The sequence below is a fragment of the Ahaetulla prasina genome, chromosome 1 (assembly GCF_028640845.1).
Source record: "Ahaetulla prasina isolate Xishuangbanna chromosome 1, ASM2864084v1, whole genome shotgun sequence".
NCBI lineage: Eukaryota > Metazoa > Chordata > Lepidosauria > Squamata > Colubridae > Ahaetulla > Ahaetulla prasina.
Window position 1 is genome coordinate 32,653,946 of NC_080539.1, and position 23,015 is coordinate 32,676,960.

The window sequence follows — 23,015 nt, forward strand, 5'->3', positions numbered from 1 at the left end:
GCTGGTCATTCATCTAGGGCAAGGGTGCCAAACACAAAGCTGAGGTTGAATCCGGCCCGCGGATCTGTCCTGGAAAATGTAAGGGGCCCGTCTATGTCGCTTCAGCCTGGTCTACCTGCATCGCTTCAGCCTGGTCTACCCAATGCGAAGAGGAGACATTTGCTAAGAGTGAAGAGGAAACATGCCAGCAGTTTGGGAAGTGGCGTTAAGATGGTCACGCCCACCCAGTTGGCCACGCTTACCTAGTCGGTCACGCATGCCCGGCCCCCCGAAGTCAACCACAGCCCTAAAGCAGCTCTCAATGAAACTAAGTTTGACACCCCTAGTCTAGGGATTCTTTTTCAAATTCCTAATCTAGCTAATTGGGCTAGTTTTACCCCTAGAAAACCCCTGGTGGTTTTCTATCACAATAGAAATTAAGAGTACTTCTGTTTAGGTTTTGAAATCAGCCAAGATTAGCTACATACTAGCACCTAATTAGATCTTTTTAACAGTAGCATTATTTGCATTCCAATCAATGACATACATGTTATTTCAATAATGTTTGCATTCCTGCAGCCTGTAGCTTTTCAATGCTGCTTTCTGTGTACTCTCATTCTAGTCTCCACTGCTACAGTTTCTTTTGAATTACTGTATGAACTTCCTTGTACAGAAAAATTTTTAAACCGTATGAAGAAAACATTTTCCTTTTTTAATTTTGTCAAGTGTTATGGCGGAAAAATCAGAAATTAGATATAAAAATATTTCATAAGTCTTTAATATATATCTATAAGTATTAAGATTTTTTTCCCTTGAGCTGAGAAAAATGCCTTTTATATCAAGTTGTAAACAGGCTATGTAATGTAAATGTTGCTCAATAACGGTTTCCTCATTGTTTGAACCATGATTTCTGTATATTTTGTTCAGTGTTTCCAATGCTACCAATTTCAACTTGATATCCATATTTGGGATTTAATAGAGTCATCTTATAGGGAGATGGCATAAACAAACAAACAAACAATAGCAAAAATGTATGTCATACCCTTGTACAATAACTTCAGAATTAAAGTACATGGGCATCTATAGCAGTAATACTTGCTCTCTCTAATATTGGTATATTAGCAATTTTGCTTCTACAGAAGACAGAAAGCTGTTCTTTATTGGCATATTTTGCAGTAAATCCTAGTGAACTTTATTTATTAATTTTATGCCTCATGTGACACCAAAAAAAAAATAACTGAGTTATCTTTGATGCCAGTGACCAACCAACTCCTTGTTGGAGACTTGGGTAAAATTACTACTAATTATTAATACCAATAGAATTAATTGTTGGAGCACCTGATTGATATGTGTCATTGTTTCTTATGGTTTATTTATTTATTTATTTTATTTATTTATTAATTAAACTTTTATACTGCCCTTCTCCCGAAGGACTCAGGGCGGTGTACAGCCAAGATAAAAAGCAATAAATATACAAAGTTAAAAATAAATTTAAAAAACTTATTCAATGGTGGCCGAATTAAAACCGTCAAATTGACAAACCTAAAATACCCCATATAAAATTACAAAAGATTTAAAAATTTAAAATTAAAATTTAGAAATTTAAAAAACTAAAAATCAGTCCAGTCCCGCTTGAATAAATAAGTGAGTTTTTAATTCCCGACGAAAGGTCCGAAGGTCAGATATTTGGCGCAAACCGGGGGGGAAGGTCGTTCCAGAGAGTAGGTGCTCCAACAGAGAAGGCCCTTCCCCTGGGGGCCGCCAGCCGGCATTACTTGGCGGACGGCACCCTGAGGAGACCCTCTCTGTGGGAGCGTACGGGTCGATGGGAGGCATAGGGTAACAGCAGGCGGTCCCGTAAGTACCGGGCCCTAAGCCATGGAGCGCTTTAAAGGTGGTAACCAAAACCTTGAAGCGCACCCGAAGACCACAGGTAGCCAGTGCAGACTGCGCAGGAGTGGTGTTACCGGGAGCAACGTGGTGCTCCTCAATCACCCGCAGCTGCATTCTGGACTAGCTGAAGTCTCCAGTGCACTTCAGGGTAGCCCCATGTAGAGAGCATTGCAATAATCCAGGCGAGAAGTGACGAGCATGAGTGACCGTGCATAAGGCATCCCGGTCCAGAAAGGGGCGCAACTGGCGAACCAGGCGGACCTGGTAAAAAGCTCTCCTGGAGACGGCCGCCACATGGTCTTCAAACGACAGCCGTCCATCCAGGAGAACGCCCAAGTTGCGCACCCTTTCCGTGGGGCCAATGACTGCCCCAACAGTCAGCTGCGGTTGCAGCTGACTGTACCGAGATGCCGGCATCCACAGCCACTCCGTCTTGGATGGATTGAGTCTGAGTCTGTTTCTCCCCATCCAGACCCGTACGGCCTCCAGACAACGGGACAGCACTTCGACAGCTTCGCTGGGGTGGCCTGGGGTGGAAAAGTACAGCTGAGTATCATCAGCGTACAGATGATAGCTCACCCCAAAGCCACTGATGACCTCGCCGCGGCTTCATATAGATGTTGAACAGGAGGCGAGAGAATCGACCCCTGCGGCACCCCACAAGTGAGGTGCCTCGCGGCCCATCTCTGCCTCCTGTCAACACCGTCTGCGACCGGCCAGAGAGGTAGGAGGAGAACCACCGATAAACGGTGCCTCCCACTCCCAACCCCTCCAACGGGTGCAGCAAGATACCATGGTCGATGGTATCAAAAGCCGATGAGAGATCTAACAGGACCAAGGCAGAGGAGCAACCCCTGTCCCTGGCCCTCCAGAGATCATCCACCAACGCGACCAAAGCTGTCTCCGTGCTATGCCGGGCCGGAAGCCGGACTGAACGGGTCTAGATAGACAGCTTCCTCCAGGTACTGAGGAAACTGCCACGCCACCACACTCTCTACAACCTTCGCATAAAGCGAAGGTTGGAGACTGGATGGTAATTACCCAAAATAGCTGGGTCCAGGAAGGCTTCTTGAGGAGGGTCTCACCACCGCCTCTTTCAAGGCAGCGGGAAGATCCCCTCCATCAAAGAAGCATTTATAATCCCCTGGAGCCAGCCTCGTGTCACCTCCTGAGTGGCCAGCACCAGCCAGGAGGGGCACGGGTCCAGTAAACATGTAGTGGCATGCAGCCTCCCCAGCAGCCTGTCCACGTCCTCGGGAGTCACAGAATCGAACTCATCCCAAATGATATCAACAAGACGCGCCTCAGTCATCTCATCCGGATCATCGCAATCTTGGTCCAAGCTATCCCAGAGCTGAGCGATTTTATCGTATAGATAACCGTTAAACTCCTCGGCACGTCCCTGTAAGGGGTCATCCCACCCCCCCTGGTGAAGGAGGGAACGGGTCACCCGAAACAGGGCGGCCGGGCGGTTATCTGCCGACGCAATGAGGGAGGAAGCGTAGGAGCGCCTCGCCACCCTCAGTGCCACTAGGTAGGTCTTTGAAAAAGACCTAACTAGTGTCCGATCAGTTTCGGAACGGCTGGACCTCCACACACTCTCTAGGCGTCTTCTCTGGCGTTTCATCTCTCTCAGCTCCTCAGAGAACCAAGGAGCTAATTGAGATCTGCGCCGGGTCAGAGGCCGCAAAGGCATGACACGGTCCAAAGCCCCAGCCGCGGCCTGTTCCCAGGCCGCAACTAGTTCTTCAGTCGTGCCGTGGTCAAGATCCTCAGGAAACGGCCCAAGCTCCGTCTGGAACCTCTCAGGGTCCATTAGGCGCCTGGGACGGAACCAACGTATTGGTTCCGTCTCCCTGCGGTGGTGAGTAGCGGTCTGAATGTCTAGGCGGAGGAGAAAATGATCTGACCATGACACCGATAACGTCACTAAATCTCTTACTACCAGATCATTAAACCACTGTCCAGAGATATAAATCAGGTCCAGCGCGGATCCCCCCATGTGAGTAGGGCCATCTATTACTTGGATTAGGTCCAAGGCCGTCATGGAAGCCTGGAACTCCTGAACCACTGTCGACGACAAGCCGGCCGATGGCAAGTTGAAGTCACCCGTGACCAAGAGTCTGGGGATCTCCACCGCCACCCCGGCTAGCACCTCCAGCTTCTATTCCATTACTTTCTAATTTGATATATTCCATGTGTCTTCAACTCGTAACTGCCATAATTTTCTTCCATAAGTGAGACAAGACTAGATTATATACATATTCATTTGTGGGTATGTGTGTACATGTGTCTTTGAGTCAGTATTTACTCCTAATGATTCCCTTGACAAGTCCCTGCAGTTTTCTTGGAAATATTTTGGAAGTGGTTTGCCGATAATGGCCGCTATTTCTGTCATCAGCGGCATTGCAGACATGACTGTCAACTGTCTGACGTAGTTAACTTTAAACATGGTCGTTCCTCATGGTGTTCGCCTGACAGTGGTGTACCGGTCCGCTAATTCCATCAGCGGACTTCGGACAGTTTGATCCCCGTTTTACATCTTATATGGACAGGGGGTCGGTTTTACTACACTTGTAGGGAACTGCTGGCTCGGGATACCCTTTTTTTTCCGTTGTTACCTGATCCTATTATGAGTTACTCGGCGCTTGAGCTCTTACGGCTGCGAGGTTCCCCCGCCTCGCAGGAGTGGCCCTCTGTTCTATCGAGGGCCTACCTTAATGAAGGGTCTTGGGACCCAGAGAGGTGGCATGCCTCGAAGAAGAATCTCTGGGGGTTTTTTAATAGGTTTTTTAATAAGGGGCTTTTAAAGGGGAGGGATTGACGGGTAGGGGAGTGACCCGTCGGGAGGGTATGTCCAGTCCCAACGCTGGCTCACGACACTATTTCACTTGGTCCAAGACGGGCGGGAGGATTGTACAGAGCGGAGAACATTATTCCATCTGTACGGTGAGTGGAGGGGCAGATATGGCGGAGGCAGGGGCGTATCGCTCTTTGGGAGCACGTGTTCGATGTTTAAAAGCGATCACGTGCTCCGCCCCCAGTCCTCACTGCCTCGGATGGTCAAGACCCTCAGAGCTTGGGTCTTAGGCTGATGCTTTGCAATGCCCGGTCCGTGGTTAACAAGGCCCCTGATTTGTGATCTTATTCAGAGGGAGTCCGGACCTTATGGGCATTACGGAGACCTGGTTGGGCACAGAAGGGGTGTACCCTGGTCGAACTGTGCCTCCGGGTTTCCGTGCATTCCATCAGCCGAGGACCCAAGGTAGGGGTGGGGGTGGCGGTTGTGATTAAAGAAAGTCTGGAGCCGAGGGAGTCCACTGTTCCTCAGATAGCTGGCTGTGAATCCTCCTTGTGAAGTGGGGCCACCGGAATCAGATGGGGCTGTTGATCACGCACTGGCTCCTTGCTGCGTGACTACAGCCCTACCTGAACTGCTAGAGGTGCTTGCTGGCGTGGCGGTGGAGATCCCCAGACTACTGGTCTTGGGGGATTTCAACCTGCCATCTGCCGGCTTGTCGTCGACGGTGGTTCAGGAGTTCCAGGCCTCCATGACGGCCTTGGACCTGATTCAAGTAACTGATGGCCCTACACACATTGGGGAGGCGCTAGACTTGATTTTTATCTCTGGTCAGTGGGTAAATGATCTGGATTTAGGAGATTTAGTGAAAGAACCGTGTCATGGTCAGATCATTTTCTTCTTCGCCTAGACTTTCAGACCGCCACCACCGCAGGGAGACGGAGCCAATGCGTTGGTTCCGCCCCAGGCGCCTGATGGACCCGGAGAGGTTCCTGACGGAGCTTGGGCCGCTTCCTGAGGATCTTACCCACGGCACGACTGAAGAACTGGTTGCGGCCTGGGAACGGGCTGCGCTGGGGCTTTGGACCGTGTCGGCCTTTGCGGCCTCTGACCCGCGAGATCTCAATTGGCTCCCTGGTTTTCCGAGGAGCTGAGAGAGATGAAACGCCGGAGAAGACGCCTGGAGAGTGTTTGGAGGTCTAGCTGCCCGAGGCTGATCGGACACTAGTGAGGTCCTTTACTAGGACCTACCTAGTGGCAATGAGGGAGGCGGCGTCCCTACGCTTCCACCCTCATTGCATCGGCAGATAACCGCCCGCCGCCCTGTTTGGTGACCCGCCTCCTCCATCAAGAGGGACGGGATGACTTACAGGGACGAGCTGAGGAGTTTAACGGTTATCTATACGATAAAATCGCTCAGCTTCGGGATAGTTTGGACCAAGAGTGGTGTCTCCATTGTCCGGGAACTCCATGTCTATGGGAGTGTGGTTCCTGTTAGCAGCCGAGATCCCTCTAAATTCCAGCATCAGGTAACTGCAGCTTATTGAAGTGAATGGTGGCAGCAACATATAGAATTAATCCATCTGCCTTTGATGGATACTGATTTTTGAGCTTTTGAATGGGGTATCATTTTATAATGAATATAAAAGTAAGTAAAGTCTCCTTTGAGTCAAGCTAAATTCCAGATGAACTTGACTTGATTAGGTAATTCTCTTGGCAATAAGATGGATGAAGCTGGTCATTCATCTAGGGCAAGGGTGCCAAACACAAAGCTGAGGTCGAATCCGGCCTGTGGATCTGTCCTGGAAAATGTAAGGGGCCCGTCTATGTCGCTTCAGCCTGGTCTACCTGCATCGCTTCAGCCTGGTCTACCCAATGCGAAGAGGAGACATTTGCTAAGAGTGAAGAGGAAACATGGCAGCAGTTTGGGAAGTGGCGTTAAGATGGTCACGCCCACCCAGTTGGCCACGCTTACCTAGTCGGTCACGCATGCCCGGCCCCCCGAAGTCAACCACAGCCCTGAAGCAGCCCTCAATGAAACTAAGTTTGACACCCCTAGTCTAGGGATTCTTTTTCAAATTCCTAATCTAGCTAATTGGGCTAGATTTACCCCTAGAAAACCCCTGGTGGTTTTCTATCACAATAGAAATTAAGAGTACTTCTGTTTAGGTTTTGAAATCAGCCAAGATTAGCTACATACTAGCACCTAATTAGATCTTTTTAACAGTAGCATTATTTGCATTCCAATCAATTACATACATGTTATTTCAATAATGTTTGCATTCCTGCAGCCTGTATCTTTTCAATGCTGCTTTCTGTGTACTCTCATTCTAGATTCCACTGCTACAGTTTCTTTTGAATTACTGTATGAACTTCCTTGTACAGAAAATTTTTTAAACCATATGAAGAAAACATTTTTCTTTTTTAATTTTGTCAAGTGTTATGGCGGAAAAATCAGAAATTAGATATAAAAATATTTCATAAGTCTTTAATATATATCTATAAGTATTAAGATTTTTTCCCCTTGAGCTGAGAAAAATGCCTTTTATATCAAGTTGTAAACAGGCTATGTAATGTAAATGTTGCTCAATAACGGTTTCCTCATTGTTTGAACCATGATTTCTGTATATTTTGTTCAGTGTTTCCAATGCTACCAATTTCAACTTGATATCCATATTTGGGATTTAATAGAGTCATCTTATAGGGAGATGGCATAAACAAACAAACAAACAATAGCAAAAATGTATGTCATACCCTTGTACAATAACTTCAGAATTAAAGTACATGGGCATCTATAGCAGTAATACTTGCTCTCTCTAATATTGGTATATTAGCAATTTTGCTTCTACAGAAGACAGAAAGCTGTTCTTTATTGGCATATTTTGCAGTAAATCCTAGTGAATTTTATTTATTAATTTTATGCCTCATGTGACACCAAAAAAAAAAATAACTGAGTTATCTTTGATGCCAGTGACCAACCAACTCCTTGTTGGAGACTTGGGTAAAATTACTACTAATTATTAATACCAATAGAATTAATTGTTGGAGCACCTGATTGATATGTGTCATTGTTTCTTATGGTTCTATTCCATTACTTTCTAATTTGATATATTCCATGTGTCTTCAACTCTAACTGCCATAATTTTCTTCCATAAGTGAGACAAGACTAGATTATATACATATTCATTTGTGGGTATGTGTGTACATGTGTCTTTGAGTCAGTATTTACTCCTAATGATTCCCTTGAAAAGTCCCTGCAGTTTTCTTGGAAATATTTTGGAAGTGGTTTGCCATTCCTTTCGTCCTAGGTCTGAAAGAGTGTGACTAGCTCAACGTTTTGTGGCTTTGTGCCTAAAACAGAACTAGAACTCACAGTCTTCCATTTTTCAGGATGGTGCCTTAACCACTACGCCAAACTGGTTCTCTTTTTCTATCGTTTGGCTTCATTAAGGTGAATCCTATCTATTTCTGGATTGATATCAGGCCCAACCCAAGAAGGACATAGAACAATCCTGCTAAGGCTCAGTTCTTTATTTGCTTATATCATATAGACAGAATCGTACCATGCTAACCTATGCTACTCTAATCCTAATGGATATCCCCTGGGAGATTCTAAGAAGTGGCTATCTCTTTCTCTGATCCAGCTCAGGGCTATGATATCTCTTTTCTCATCCCCTCTTATTGGAATATACTCCTTCCTTCATGAGAAGCTGCCCTTTCATTGTAGTCCATCACACTCCCCTCCCCCCTTTCGTAGACACATTCCATCTGTAGATAGACTTTGCAGAGATAATCTTCTCTACTTACATTTTTTGTTCTGGCACTAAAACTACTGTATTGGCAAGGACATTTCTAGCTTCAATTTCTCAGTGCCTCTCTGGTTTTTTGAGCAGTGGAAAGTTCTTTTTGCATACTGGTTTACTCAACCCTAGGGGAGCATCCACTTACAGCCTGGCTATGTTAATAAGACCCAGATTGCCTCATGTCAAGCCCAGATATGATAACATCCTTGGAATAAGTTCTTGCCTTATGAGCCGTGGTGGCACTGTGGTTACAATGCAGTATTGCCGGCTAATTCTTCTGACTGAAAGCAGTTCGATTCTCACCAGCTCAAGGTTGATTCAGCCAGCTATCCTTTTGAGGTTGGTAAATGAGGATCCAGATTGTTGGGGGCAATATGCTGACTCTGTTAACTGCTTAGAAAGGGCTGTGAAGCACTGTGAAGTGGTATATAAGTCTAAGTGGTATTGCTATTGCCTTACCATAATAAATGTGTATTTTCACAATGTGTTTATAGTGCATTTCCTTTCCTTTACCTCAATTCTCTGCCATGTGGGCTGTGCAGCTGCTTCCCATCATTGCTTTTTTCTCTCTCAATAAATGGAATACAGTTAAATAAATATTAAATTAAGTGTCTCTTGGATGTAATCATTAGTTTGCCACCTTTGAGCTTTTAGCCAGAATAGAGAAATTATCAGCATGCACTTTATAAACCTAATGTTTTCAGTTCAAGTCATTGCGATTTAAAAGGTGTTTTGAAGCGTTCTTTTTTTGGCTGTATGTGCATTAGAATGTGACTTCTGCTTGATGATAATAACCCTGGGCAATGAGGCAGCAGCAATAGAGAAATAGGGGAAAGGAGCAGAAAATGAATTCTTACTTCCTGAAAGTGAAATTTCAAAAGCCAGGAGTGGAAAAAGTGGTTGACGCATGTGGAAGACAAAAAGGAGAAAAATTCAATTGAATAAAGCTAGTACTAATAAAGGGAAATAGATTGGAAGCAAGGTCCTGAGTGTATGACGCACGAAGATGGACTGGAGGAATGTAGCTGCGGTACCCCAGAAATGGCACTATTTTGCTTCCTCTTTCCTTCCCACGCTTGACATTCCTAGAGCACAATAGATACTTCATAGCGCATAGGTCATGTAAAGCTGTATTAATTTATGGATAGATCTTCTTGGAAAAAACGGACTGGATTCTTTCCTCTAACTCTTTTCTCTACCTTGGCCTATTCCTGCTGGTACAACTCAGCAACAGAAAAATATATTGGGCAGAATTGTTTCAACCGCACTGTTCTTCCTGGGATGCCATGACCAGCTGTTTTGACTGCTGCACTACTGCCAAGTCAACACCCATTTATAAAGTTGACATAACTCTCTGCTATCTCATTTTACATTAATCAAAATCTTAATGTGAAATCAACAAATCTATACCAGTATCAAAATGATGGGACTCTGCCCTCCTCTCCCCCCTAAATTGTCTGTCTGTAAGCTCAATTTTTTCAGCCAGCTGAGCCATCATGTGCTCCACAGTTGTTGAGAAAGTCCATTCCTACATGATTAGGCATTTTCAAATGTGTCTGGCCATTGTTGGAGCTGGTTTAATTTGAATAAAGTCCCTTTGGGAGCCACACAGTGTTTTGCTCACTTTTTTAAAATCAGTAAATAACGCAGGTAATACTCTGATATATCCTGATTTAGGCATGTTGGAAATCAAGCTGTCTTCCTAGGAGCATTTCCAAGCATTTCTTAAAATGGAGGACAATATCAGAAGATATAATTCTCTTGTTCTAGCTGCGCCATGTTCCAACAGATGCTGTTTTAAGGACTTGGAGATGTAGCATCCTCAGTCCTCTGCATAGCTTAATACACCCACAGGAAGAATGGAAAATATAAATCTCCCACCCAAGTTTCTAGCCCAGTATACTTGCCTTTTCTCTTACTTGATAGCAATAGCACTTAGGCTTCTATACCGCTTCACAGAGCTTTACAGCCCTCTCTAAGCGCTTTACAGTGTCAGCATATGGCCCCCCACAATTTGGGTCCTCATTTTGCCGATCTTGGAAGGATAGAAGGCTGAATCAACCTTCAGCCTTGTGTCGTATCCCACTCCTCCGCTGACGGCTGGGTCAGGGAAATCCGAATCAGGCTTGCCTCTGCAGCTCTGCCCAAAGTCCTAGCGAAGTTCTCAGAGCAGGCAGGAGACCAGTAAGTGACTTCAGCAAGATAAGTTCGACTTTTGCCTGACTCAGAGACTGCCAGAAAGTAGATCCTTTATATAGGCCATGGGGTGTGGCTCCATGACTCAGCACTCATTAAGGCCTGCCCCTCCCTTCCTTCTGTTGCCTCCGCCTCTCCAATCTTCTGATGCGAGAGTCACTCCAATCAGCTGTTGTTGGGAGTAAACCCTCCTCAGGCTCACCTGCTGTGGAGGAGGGGGAGGGGTCTAGCTGCTCCGTTTGCCTGGGCATGGAGTCAGGGCTGGGGCAGGGAGATGCTCCTTCTTCTGCAGTTTGTGTGGGCATGGAGCCAGGACTGGGGCCGGGAGGCATACATTCCTCAGTGTTCGGGAGCAGGTAAGAAGGCCCCGGCTGCTCTGAGGGCGGGCAAGACACAACACTTTGTGAGATTCCAACTGCCAAATTGCAGGCAGCCAGCAATCAGCAGAAGTAGCCTGCAGTACTGCATTCTAACCACTGCGCCACCAGGGCTCATGATAAAGGGAAATAACAACGATTAGGGAGATTTAGGTTTAAATCCACCCCATCCATGAAAGCTTATTGGTGACTTGGGCCAGTCCAATCTGTTGCACAAGGCTTTAGACCAGGGGTCCCCAACCCCCAGTCCATGGACTACCACCAATCCACGGCATTCCAAAACCCAATCCACACAAACAGACAAACCCCTTCCACGGGATGCAGGCAGCCCATGAAACCATTTCCCCTCCAGTCCATGGAAAAGTCTCTCTCCACAGAACCAGTCCTTGGTCAAGATACTCACAGGAACAGATGATAAAAAAATTAAATATATATATAATTATTTACTTAGTATTGGTTTAGAAGAAGAGCAAGTAAAAGAAACAATGATAGCATGGGTAAAAAAATTTGGATACTCAATTGAGTTAGATAAATGGCAACAATTATGGGAAAGGAATTACAAATTAACAATGTCCACAGCATATAAAGAGAATCAGTATAAAATGTTTTACAGATGGCACATGCCACCTGAAAAATTTGCAAAAATGTTTAAAGATAAATTAGCTAAATGTTGGAAATGCCATCAGATACCAGGATCGTATTATCATATATGGTAGACATGTCCAGAAGCAAAAAAACTATTGGATTAAAATTAAAACATGGTTAGAAGAAATGATACAACAACATATAGATTTAAAACCTGAACTGTTCCTATTGGGTAGCCTACCAGAGAAATTTAGTGAAGAAAATATATATTTGATTATACATGTAATAACTGCAGCGAGAATAGTATTTGCACAAAGATGGAAAGCAGAGAAAATCCCTACAGAGGGAGAGGTAATTAAGAAAATATTGAATTGTGCAGAAATGAATAGATTGACTTTGACAGTTGAAGAAAAAGAGGAATCTGAATATTTTAAGATATGGGGACAATTTTACCATTGATTAGGGAAGAAATATATATAGGGTAATGTTGTAATGAAACGGGAAGAAAAAAGAGGAGAGAGAAGATTGATAAATGTATTAACAGTAAAGCAAGAAATGTGGGAGAAATGTTATAATAAATGAAATAATACTATGAAATGATTAACATTGGAGAACAAGAAGAAGACACAAAAGATGTACTCAGATGAAGCACTGAACGACTGATTATGTATTGTATGTTTGTTTGTTTGTTTATAAAATTAAAAAAAAATTTTTTTAAAAAACCGGTCCCTGGTTCCCAAAAGCTTGGGGGCCACCTGCTTTAGACCAAAAGGAAAAAAAATGAATGATGGAATACTGCATATGGGTAATCCCACAGTTGGCACCAAAATTTCTGTTGCTAAGCAAGGTAGTTGTTAAGTGAGTCATGTCCAATTTTACGCAAATCACATGGCTGTTAAGTGAAGTTTGAAGATGGTGATTATATGACCCTGGGATCATAAATTCATGCCAGTTGTCAAGCGTCCACATTTTGATCATGTGAACATGAGGATGCTACATCGATAGTCTTAAGTAAGAGGACTGGACATAAGTCATTTTTTCAGATCTGTTGTAACTTTGAACGGGCATTAAACAGACGGTTGTAAGTTGAGGGCTACCTGTACCTCTTCTTGAGTTGTAGAAAGAACGACAGGAACAAAGGTAACTAATTTTACCTATCTCATTCTTTTCATCTTAAAGCATGTTAAACTATGCAGTTTTACCCAGACATAGAGCCTTTCCTGACCATATATATTCCCATGATTTCTCATTTAATTGACATGGTTGTCATGGTGAAATAGTTTTATTTTTGGAACCAGAGCCATATTATATGTTCATAAGCATGACGTTATGATTGTAACTATATTGCTTTTTAAAATGCTTCCTTATCTGATAAGTCAGTTACAGAAAATAATTGGCCCTATTTATAACAGGTACATTTACAAGCTAAAACGTTCTTCTACAATGCTTTTTAGATGCAATTCCTTTTATCTTTAAGTTGGACTGCCCATCTTAAACTTGAAGATAAAATCACACAAATCATTTCCTTAGACCATTTGAAATCCTTCCTGAGCTGAAGCTATTTGTGATCGGTTAGATAGCATGGAATAACACAACGACACTGTAGGAAAATGAAATGGTGATTGTTTTAATATTGCTAATTGAGAAATGCCAGTTTTGTGTGCATTAATTGTTTTGAGTGGAGCTTGGCTTGTTTGTCCTATACAAAGTGAATCGTGTGACTGACAGTTGTATTCTAGGTAAAATTATGAATGAAACAAATGAAGCCCTGGTTATGTAGATTGACATTACAGGATCCTGTAACAATGGTATCAGCGTACACAGAGGATGCTATTAGTTGAAAAGTGCTTTTCTTACACTTGTTTGTTTCTTCTGCATCTTTCTGAGATGGTCTGTATTGCTAGTGTGTTATCATTTGGGATTGGACAATTATCTTTAAGAAAATACAGGCCAATCATTAAGATCTATGAGTGGAAAGGCTTTAGTTCCAAGCTGAGTTGGATCTCATATGTTTGAATTGGTTTTGGTTGAGAGCTAGATGGGACAAGTGATGTTCTGCCATTTTGTTTTCTAAATCGCTCCTGTAGTGGGTTATTCTAGCGTACCAGCCTGAACTTGCTGATCAGAATTTTTTTTTCCAGTTCACTGGCTGGATATGGCAATTTGAGAAATATCCAATGTAAATTGCTGTGAATCTCTTCTTCATGGGTGGGCAGATAACAGCCCACAACACACGCACAGAAGATCATACTGCCAAAATTAAGTGGTAAAATATCCAAAGATGGAATTGGTTTTCTTCCCAGAAGTTTGCTTCCCTGTTCTTACTTAAAATAAAAAACTTGAAACAACTGCCCAAAGGCCACAAAAAACTCAGCCCCCTACTTCGTCAAGTGATGTTACAATAACCCCAGAGGATGTGTAAAAAGGTTAGATCATGGTAACTGGACCAAAGTTTATTAAACTGAGATGTTACATTACTCATCCAAGTAACGACTTCAGTCAAATGAAAATTTTAGTTAGGCATACAGTCTACATTTACATATTCCCAAAGGGCCTCTCATGCGTCTTCAGTAGACAAAGGCAGTGGTTCCCAGCCTGGGGAAACTGTTTCCTTCTGCTCATTCTGATAATAGTTAAATAGTTACTGCTCTATCCTAGGAATCTAGTGATACATTTTATAGCATTGTGGGCAAATGCATCTAGGTATGTATAATAGGTAATAGGGTTTCAGTAGTGTACTGTATATAGCATGTTTGCACATTAGGCAGTTTCACAGTTCTGTCCTGAAATTTAATTAATTACAAGCTTCTAGCCTAATCTAGGCAAAACTAACTCTGTACATATATACCATTCAGTTTTGGGGTAAGCAACGCTATTCACAATGCAGCAACTTTCTCCCATTCATACTTTCTCAGTGAGTTATTAAAGTGTCAAAATCTGGTCACTTCATACTCCACAAAGCATAAAGCTGCCCTGCATTTCCCAAGTTTTGCTCATTGTCACTCTTTCAGATAGATTTTTCTCAAACATTTTCCCAGAAAACATAGCAAGTCACGTCTCTATAGTTTTGCATTCAGTGCTATTATCTTTAGAGTCAAGGTATTCTTCTAGTTGCCATACATAGTTGTAATCTTCACAATCATATAGTTATAGCACTTAGACTTATACAGCACTTCATAGTATTTTATAGCACTCTGAGCAGTTTTCAAATGTCAGCATATTGCCCCCAACAATCTGGGTCCTCATTTTACCAATCTTGGAAGACTAGAAGGCTGAGTCAACGTTGAGCCAGTCAGAATCGAACTCCTGGCATTCAGTAGAGTTAGCCTGCAATACTACATTCCAACCAATGCACTGCCATAGCTTATATTAAATAAGTTGCACAGCCACTCCATGACCAAACCATATCCATATTTTTATATTTTTATAATTATCCCATCTACACTTGCAGGCTTACTATTCTGAAGTATTTTCATTGCCTTTATCTTCATAAACGATTTAGATGAGGGAATAGAAGGGGAACTCATCAAATTTGCAGATGACACTAAGCTGGCAGGAATAGCCAACATCCCAGAAGATAAGCTCAGGATCCAAAAAGATCTTGACAGACTTGAACAATGGGCCCTATCGAACAACATGAAATTTAATGTGGAGAAAAGCAAGGTTTTACACCTGGGCAGGAAAAACCAAAGGTACAAGTACAGATTAGGTGAAACCTGGCTCAAAAACAGGAACTGTGAGAGGGAACTTGGACTCCTAGTGGATGATCACTTGAATATGAACCAGCACTGTGCGGTAGCAGCCAAAAAAGCTAATACAATCCTTGGTTGTATAAACACAGGCATAGAATCAAAATCACATGAAGTGTTAGTACCGCTTTATAAAGCCTTAGTAAGGCCACACCTGGAATACTGTATCCAGTTTTGGTCACCACATTACAAAAAAATTGTTGAGACAACTTTGGAAAACGTGCAGAGAAGAGCAACTAAGACAGTGGTTCTTATTAAATTTATTGCGCCTGAAGCCAGATTAGGCTAGCAATTGGGAGTGATTGCAGCTGGCTTGAGAGGGAGACATCAGAGCAAAGATTTCTCTCTTTTTTAATTCATTGCGCCTGAAGCCGAATTCGGCTAGCGATTTGAAGAGCCTGCAGCTGGCTTGTGGAGTCAACCACTGGAGCGCGATTCTTTGACTCGCAAGTATACTTCCCATATTTCCGATGGTCTTAGGCGACCCCTGGCAAATCGTCATTCAACCCCCAAAGTGGTCGCGACCCACAGGTTGAGAACCGCTGAACTAAGATGATTAAGGGCCGGGAGACTAAAACATATGATGAACAGTTGATGGATTTGGGGTTGACTAGTCTAGAGAAAAAAGAAGGACTGGGGGGACATGATAGCAGTATTCCAGTATTTGAGAGGCTGCCACAAAGAGGAGGGGGTCAATTTAGTTTCACCAAAGGGCAGAACAAGAAACAATAGATGGAAACTAATCAAGGAGAGAAACAACGTGGAATTAATAAGAAACTTCCTAATAGCGAGGACAATTAACCAGTGGAACAGCTTGCCTTCAGAAGTTGTGGGTGCTTCATCATGGGAGGTCTTTAAGAAGAGGCTGCGCAGCTACTTGTTTGAAATGGTATAGGATCTCCTGGTTGAGCAGGGGGGTGGACTAGAAGGCCTCCAAGGTCTCTTCCAGCTCTATTCTGATTGAAAATTTATTCTTCACCTCTATTTCTTGGACACTAACACAATATTCACTTCAGTTCTATATTTCAACATATTTATTTTATTTCCATATAGATCCCTAAAATATTCTATCATCATTCTCTTATTTCATCTTCCTTCCACATCATTTGATTTCTATTATTTTTAATTCCTTTCACTATGCTGGAAGCTCATTGTTTAGCCCCCCTTCACCTAAATTATTATTTCCATTAAAACCGCTCTGCCTTTTCTCTGCTTCTTAATCTTGTTTCTTGTTCTCTCACTATATTCCTTGAAACTATATTTTATCCTCTATTGACATGCAATATCTTTCATTCTCATTTTTTTGCATTAATATTCCCTTACAGTAATTGCATTTCCAGAACTTTTTTTATTTCTGCATACCAACAAAGATCTTTGTTCATATTTCTCCAAATACCTATGTGACATTCTATAAAATAATTCCTTTTACTGTTCCAAGCAGCCACCACACCCTCTTTCTACATTTTATCAGGAAATTTAAAAAAAATGTAGTCTAATATTTTTTATATGATTAATATTTTCTTTTTCTGAATGCATTCTACTTTCGCTCCTGTTTTTCACATCTTTCTTTTCCTTCCATCTCTATTTTTCCAGATATATTTCTGACTTTACCAAAAAAAGGTCTGTCCCATATCCAGAACATCTCATTACCAATGTAGTTTTCACAGATGTTTTGTCTTTCATTATAAGCAAGCATATTAATAATCTTTTCTATTTATTTATTTTCCATTTGCAGAAATGTATACAGTTATGTGCAAATGATATATTTGAAATAATATCATACTCTAAGCAACCACCAAACCATCACCATTCTCATTCATTCTTGTAACTCAAGATGGCTGAATTTGTTTTTATATTGTTTCCACCCATCCATTTGTTTCATCTAACAGAATAATGCTTACTTTAGGATTACATTCATTTACAATATTGTCTAGTTCCCCCCCCCCAAACCCATCCTTGGGTCTTCCATTATCCTATTATTCACCAAAACATGTTTTCATCAAACTATGAAGTCTTACTTTGATACCCAGCCACAAAGTCATGGATAAAACCAATTCATATGTTTTAGTTCCCTCATTCATTTCCTTATGCATATATTTGACTTCGCAAGATTGGGCCACTTTCATTCAAGTGTTGTGTTGTGTCTTGCCCGCCCTCAGAGCAGCCGGGGCCTTCTTATCTGCTCCCGAACACAGAGGAATGTATGCCTCCCGGCCCCAGTCCTGGCTCCATGCCCAGACAAACTGCAGAAGAAGGAGCACCTCCTGGCCCCAGCCCTGACTCCATGCCCAGGCAAACGGAGCAGCTAGACTCCTCCTCCACAGCATGTGATCCTGAGGAGGGTTTATTACCAACAGCTGATTGGAGTGACCCTCGCATCAGAAGATTGGATAGGCGGAGGCAACAGAAGGAAGGGAGGGGCAGGCCTTAATGAGTGCTGAGTCATGGAGCCACACCCCATGGCCTATATAAAGGATCTGCTTTCTGGCAGTCTCTGAGTCAGGCAAAGTCGAACTTATCTTGCTGAAGTCACTTACTGGTCTCCTGCCTGCTCTGAGGACTTTGCTAGGACTTTGGGCAGAGCTGCAGAGGCAAGCCTGATTCGGATTTCCCTGACCCGGCCGTCAGCGGAGGAGTGGGACACGACATCAAGTCTATTATATTTTTCCCTTTCTCTTAGTTCCACAAACACATAATGTATCCACAGTCAACCTTCAATTTATGATCTTTGGTTCACCTGATTTTGTACGTAACAGGCAAAATCTAAGGTTACACTTTGCCCAAAACGACAAGACAAAATTTATTGTTTGCAATCAACCTGGACAATGCTCATACATTATCTACGTTTTATGCACATAATGTACAGTTTCTAGACTCTATGTACATTTTACTCATGCATAAAATCCCACTAATGGACACTAGGCTTTAACAGATTTCCAATTAGTCTGTTAAATCAAGCATTTAGTCTATTTTTATTTCTTCATTTCATTCGTTGTCACATACTGTATTTTTTGTACTATAAGATGCACCTGACCATAAGACGCACCTAGGTTTAGAGGAAGAAAACAAGAAAAAAATATCAGGCGGCACCTGAGAGGAGCACAGATAGGTGTCCTCTCATGTGTTGGTTCTGCCTATTGATTCCTGCACTGCAGAAAAGAGACAGAAGAAGCAAACAATGACAAAGACAGAAGAGGCGGGGTCAGCACTGTAAAAGGAACCCTGCCACCGCCTGGCTGCTATTCACCAAAGGACCGGCACCCTTTCCACCCACTTTTTTTGAGGGAGAAGTCTGTCTTATGGAGCGAAAATATGGTACTTCACTATTTACTCTTCTTAAATTTCAAGTTATACTGTTCCATATGTCATGAATTTCACTAGAGTGGCCTTAACATTGCTAGTGGGTGTCTGTGCCTGTCAAGGATTGGGAAAAAAGAAAGAAACTTTCTAGTCACTCACACACACCCACAAAAATACACATAGGGCCTCTGGTGGCTCAACAGACTAATGCAGTCTATTATTAACAGCAGCTGCTTGCAATTACTGCAGGTTCAAGTCCCACTTGGCCCAAGGTTGACTCAGCCTTCCATCCTTTATAAGGTAGGTAAAATGAGGACCCAGATTGTTGGGGGCAATAAGTTGACTTTGTATATAATATACAAATGGATGAAGACTATTGCTTGACATAGTGTAAGCCGCCCTGAGTCTTTGGAGAAGGGCGGGATATAAATGCAAATTAAAAAAAATACACATGTATTATTTTTCTCTAAACTAATGTTTATTACTAAAAACTCATGTGACCCACTGGATTATCACTGGTATGGCAATCCATGCCACATCCTTTGTAATCTCTCCGGCCTTTGCAAGGCCTCTTCCACACTGCCACATACCCTCACCAATCTGCACAGCACCTCTTTTGCACATTCCTGATTCACGTTGTGTCTCTTGCTCACCTCTGCAGAATAGTTCAGGAAGAGTGGAAGGGGATGTGCAGGGTTGTATGAGTTATGCTGGATGGGCTAGGAAGGGTGCGCAAGAGGTGCCATAGGGATCGGGGAGGACATGTGCAGGTGCAGCCCAAGTTGGGAATGGTATGTGCGAGGTGCTGCACTACAGTCAGGAAGGTGCATGGGACTGCAGCATGGGTGGGGACAGGTGGTGGGGTTGTGCGGGAGAGATGGCATCAGTAGGGAAAGGCACACAGAGATGTGATGCAAGTCAAGCAGAGTGCATAGGGGTGCAGGAGAGGTGTCATGGGGGCCATAGAGGGCACCCAGGGATGTAGTGCAGGTCAGAAACCTCTTTCTTATCCTGCTTGCTCCTGTTGGGTTGTCAGTTGCAAAATCTTCTTCCAACTCTGCCTGAATAATAATAATAATAATAATAATAATAATAATAATAATAATAATAATAATAATAACAACAACAACAACAACAACAACAACAACAACAACAACAACAACAACAACTGTTGTTTGTTGTTGTTGTTGTTATTATTATTAGTTTTGGAACACAATACCCCGGATATCATGATTGTGGAAAAGAAAAAAGCGTGGATAGTTGACATTGCTATACCTGGTGACAGCAGAATCGATGAGAAACAACTTGGAAAAAGTCACCAGATGTCAAGATTTGAGAATCGAATTGTAGAGACTCTGGCATAAATTAGTGCAAGTGGTTCCAGTGGTACTCGGCACACTGGGAGCTGTGCCTAAAGACCTAGGCAAGCACTTAAAAGCAATTGGTGCTGACAAGATCACCATTAGTCAGTTGCAGAAGGCCACCTTAGTGGGATCTGCTCGCATAATTCACCGATACATCACACAGTCCTAAACGCTTGGGAAGTATTCTACTAGTGATCTGTGATACGAAATCCAGCATAGTTATCTCGTTTGCTGTGTATATTGTCATTTTGTGTAAATAATAATAATTATTATTATCTTTTATTTATTAAACAGGAAACTCAGTCAACTGAACATTTAAAAATGTATCACAAATATCATTGATTGGCTCTGATGGTTGACATGGGTTGCTGTCAGCATCCTAGGTATCAACCAAGTATCTTCTTAAAATGTATGTTGTTCCGAGTATTTATTTTTTAACATAACATAATTAACATAACAACAGAGTTGGAAGGGACCTTGGAGGCCTTCTAGTCCAACCCCCTGCCCAGACAGGAAACTCTACACCATCTCAGTCAGATGGTTATCCAACATTTTCTTAAAAATTTCCAGTGTTGGAGCATTCACAACTTCTGAAGGCAAGTCGTTCCACTTATTAATTATTCTAACTGTCAGGAAATTTCTCCTTAGTTCTAAGTTTTTTATTTATTTATTTATTTATTTATTTATTTGATTTTTATACCGCCCTTCTCCCGAAGGACTCAGGGCAGTGTACAGGCAAAAATAAAACAGATAATACAATATACAATTTAAAATGCAGATTAAAAAACTTATTTTAAAATTAGCCTGATAGGTTAAAATATACTAGACTAAAAACCCCATTTCAAATTAATTAATAAAAATTTAAAATTAATAAAATTCAGTTCAAGCCAGCCCCGCGCGAATGAAAAGATGTGTCTTCAGTTCGCAACGGAATGTCCGAAGGCCAGGTATTTGGCGTAAACCCGGGGGAAGCTCGTTCCAGAGTGTGGGAGCCCCCACAGAGAAGGCCCTTCCCCTGGGGGCCACCAGCCGACATTGTTTGGCGGACGGCACCCTGAGAAGTCCCTCTCTGCAGCTGACTGAATCGGGATGCCGGCATCCCCAGCCACTCCGTCTTGGAGGGATTAAGCTTGAGCCTGTTTCTCCCCATCCAGACCCGTACGGCTTCCAAACACCGGGACAGCACTTCAACAACTTCATTGGGGTGGCCCGGGGTGGAAAAGTACAGCTGAGTGTCATCAGCGTACTGCTGGTATCTCACCCCGAAGCCACTGATGATCTCACCCAACGGCTTCATGTAGATGTTGAACAGCAGGGGCGAGAGAATCGACCCCTGCGGTACCCCACAAGTGAGGCACCTCGCGGTCGACCTCTGCCCCCCTGTCAACACCGTCTGCGACCGGTCGGAGAGATAGGAGGAGAACCACCGGTACACGGTGCCTCCCACTCCCAATCCCCCCAACCGGCGCAGCAAGATACCATGGTCGATGGTATCAAAAGCCGCTGAGAGGTCTAATAGGACCAGGGCAGAGGAGTACCCCCTGTCCCTGGCCCTCCAGAGATCATCCACCAATGCGACCAAAGCTGTCTCCGTGCTGTATCCGGGTCGGAAGCCGGACTGGAACGGGTCTAGATAGACATCTTCATCCAGGTATTGGGGTAGCTGTCATGCCACAGCACTCTCTACAACCTTCGCAACAAAGCGAAGGTTGGAGACTGGACGATAATTACCCAAAATAGCTGGGTCCAGGGAGGGCTTCTTGAGGAGGGGTCTCACCACCGCCTCTTTCAAGGCGGCAGGGAAAACCCCTTCCAACAGAGAAGCGTTGATAATCCTCTGGAGCCAGCCTCGTGTCACCTCCTGAGTGGCCAGTACCATCCAGGAAGGGCACGGGTCCAGTAAACATGTCGTGGTGTGAAGCCTCCCCAACAGCCTGTCCACGTCCTCGGGAGCCACAGGGTCAAACTCATCCCAAACAGACTCGACAAGACGTGCCTCCTCTCCCTCGCTTGGATCATCCCAATTTCGGTCCAGACCATCCCGGAGCTGAGCGATTTTATCGTATAGATAATCACTAAACTCCTCGGCTCGTCCCTGCAAAGGGTCATCCCGCACCTCCTGGTGAAGGAGGGAGCGGGTCACCAAACAGGGCGGCGGGCGGTTATCTGCCGACGCAATGAGGGTGGGCGTAGGAACGCCGCCTCCCTCATTGCCACTAGGTAGGTCCTAGAATAGGACCTAACTAGTGTCCGATCAGCTTCGGAATGACTGGACCTCCAGGTGCTCTCTAGGCGTCTTCTCCGGCGTTTCATCTCCCTCAGCCCCTCGGAGAACCAAGGGGCCGGACAAGATCTGTGCTAGGTCAGAGGCCACAAAGGCGCGACACGGTCCAAGGCCCCAGCCGTGGCCTGTTCCCAGGCCACGACTAGTTCCTCAGTCGTGCCGTGGGCCAGATCCTCAGGGAATGGCCCAAGCTCCATCAGGAACCTCTCGGGGTCCATCAGGCGCCTGGGACGGAACCAACGTATAGGTTTCGTCTCCCTGCAATGGTGAGTGACGGTACGGAAGTCTAGGCGAAGGAGATAATGATCGGACCATGACATTGGTTCTGTTACTAAATCATCTAATTCCAGATCATTTAACCACTGTCCAGAGATATAAATCAGATCCAGCGTGCCTCCCCCCATGTGCGTAGGGCCATCATTTATTCGAATCAGGTCCAAGGCCGTCATGGAGGCCTGGAACTCCCGAGCTGCCGTCGATAACAAGCCAGCTGATGGCAGGTTGAAATCCCCCATGACTATAAGTCTGGGGGTCTCAACTGCCACAGCGGCAAGTACCTCCAACAGCTCTGGCAGGGCTGTGGTCACGCAGCAAGGAGCCAGGTACGCGATCAACAAGCCCAACTGATTCCTATGGCCCCACCACACATAGAGGGATTCACAGCCGGCAATCTGAGGAACAGTGG

At 43.8% G+C, this 23,015-nt stretch overlaps 1 protein-coding gene across 1 annotated transcript in view; it reads left to right on the forward strand.

The window, feature by feature from the left end:
• The window catches only part of ELP3 (elongator acetyltransferase complex subunit 3), a 114,850-nt gene that overhangs the window by 70,791 nt on the left and 21,044 nt on the right, over positions 1 to 23,015 (forward strand). The gene's annotated exons all lie outside the window — the stretch shown is intronic.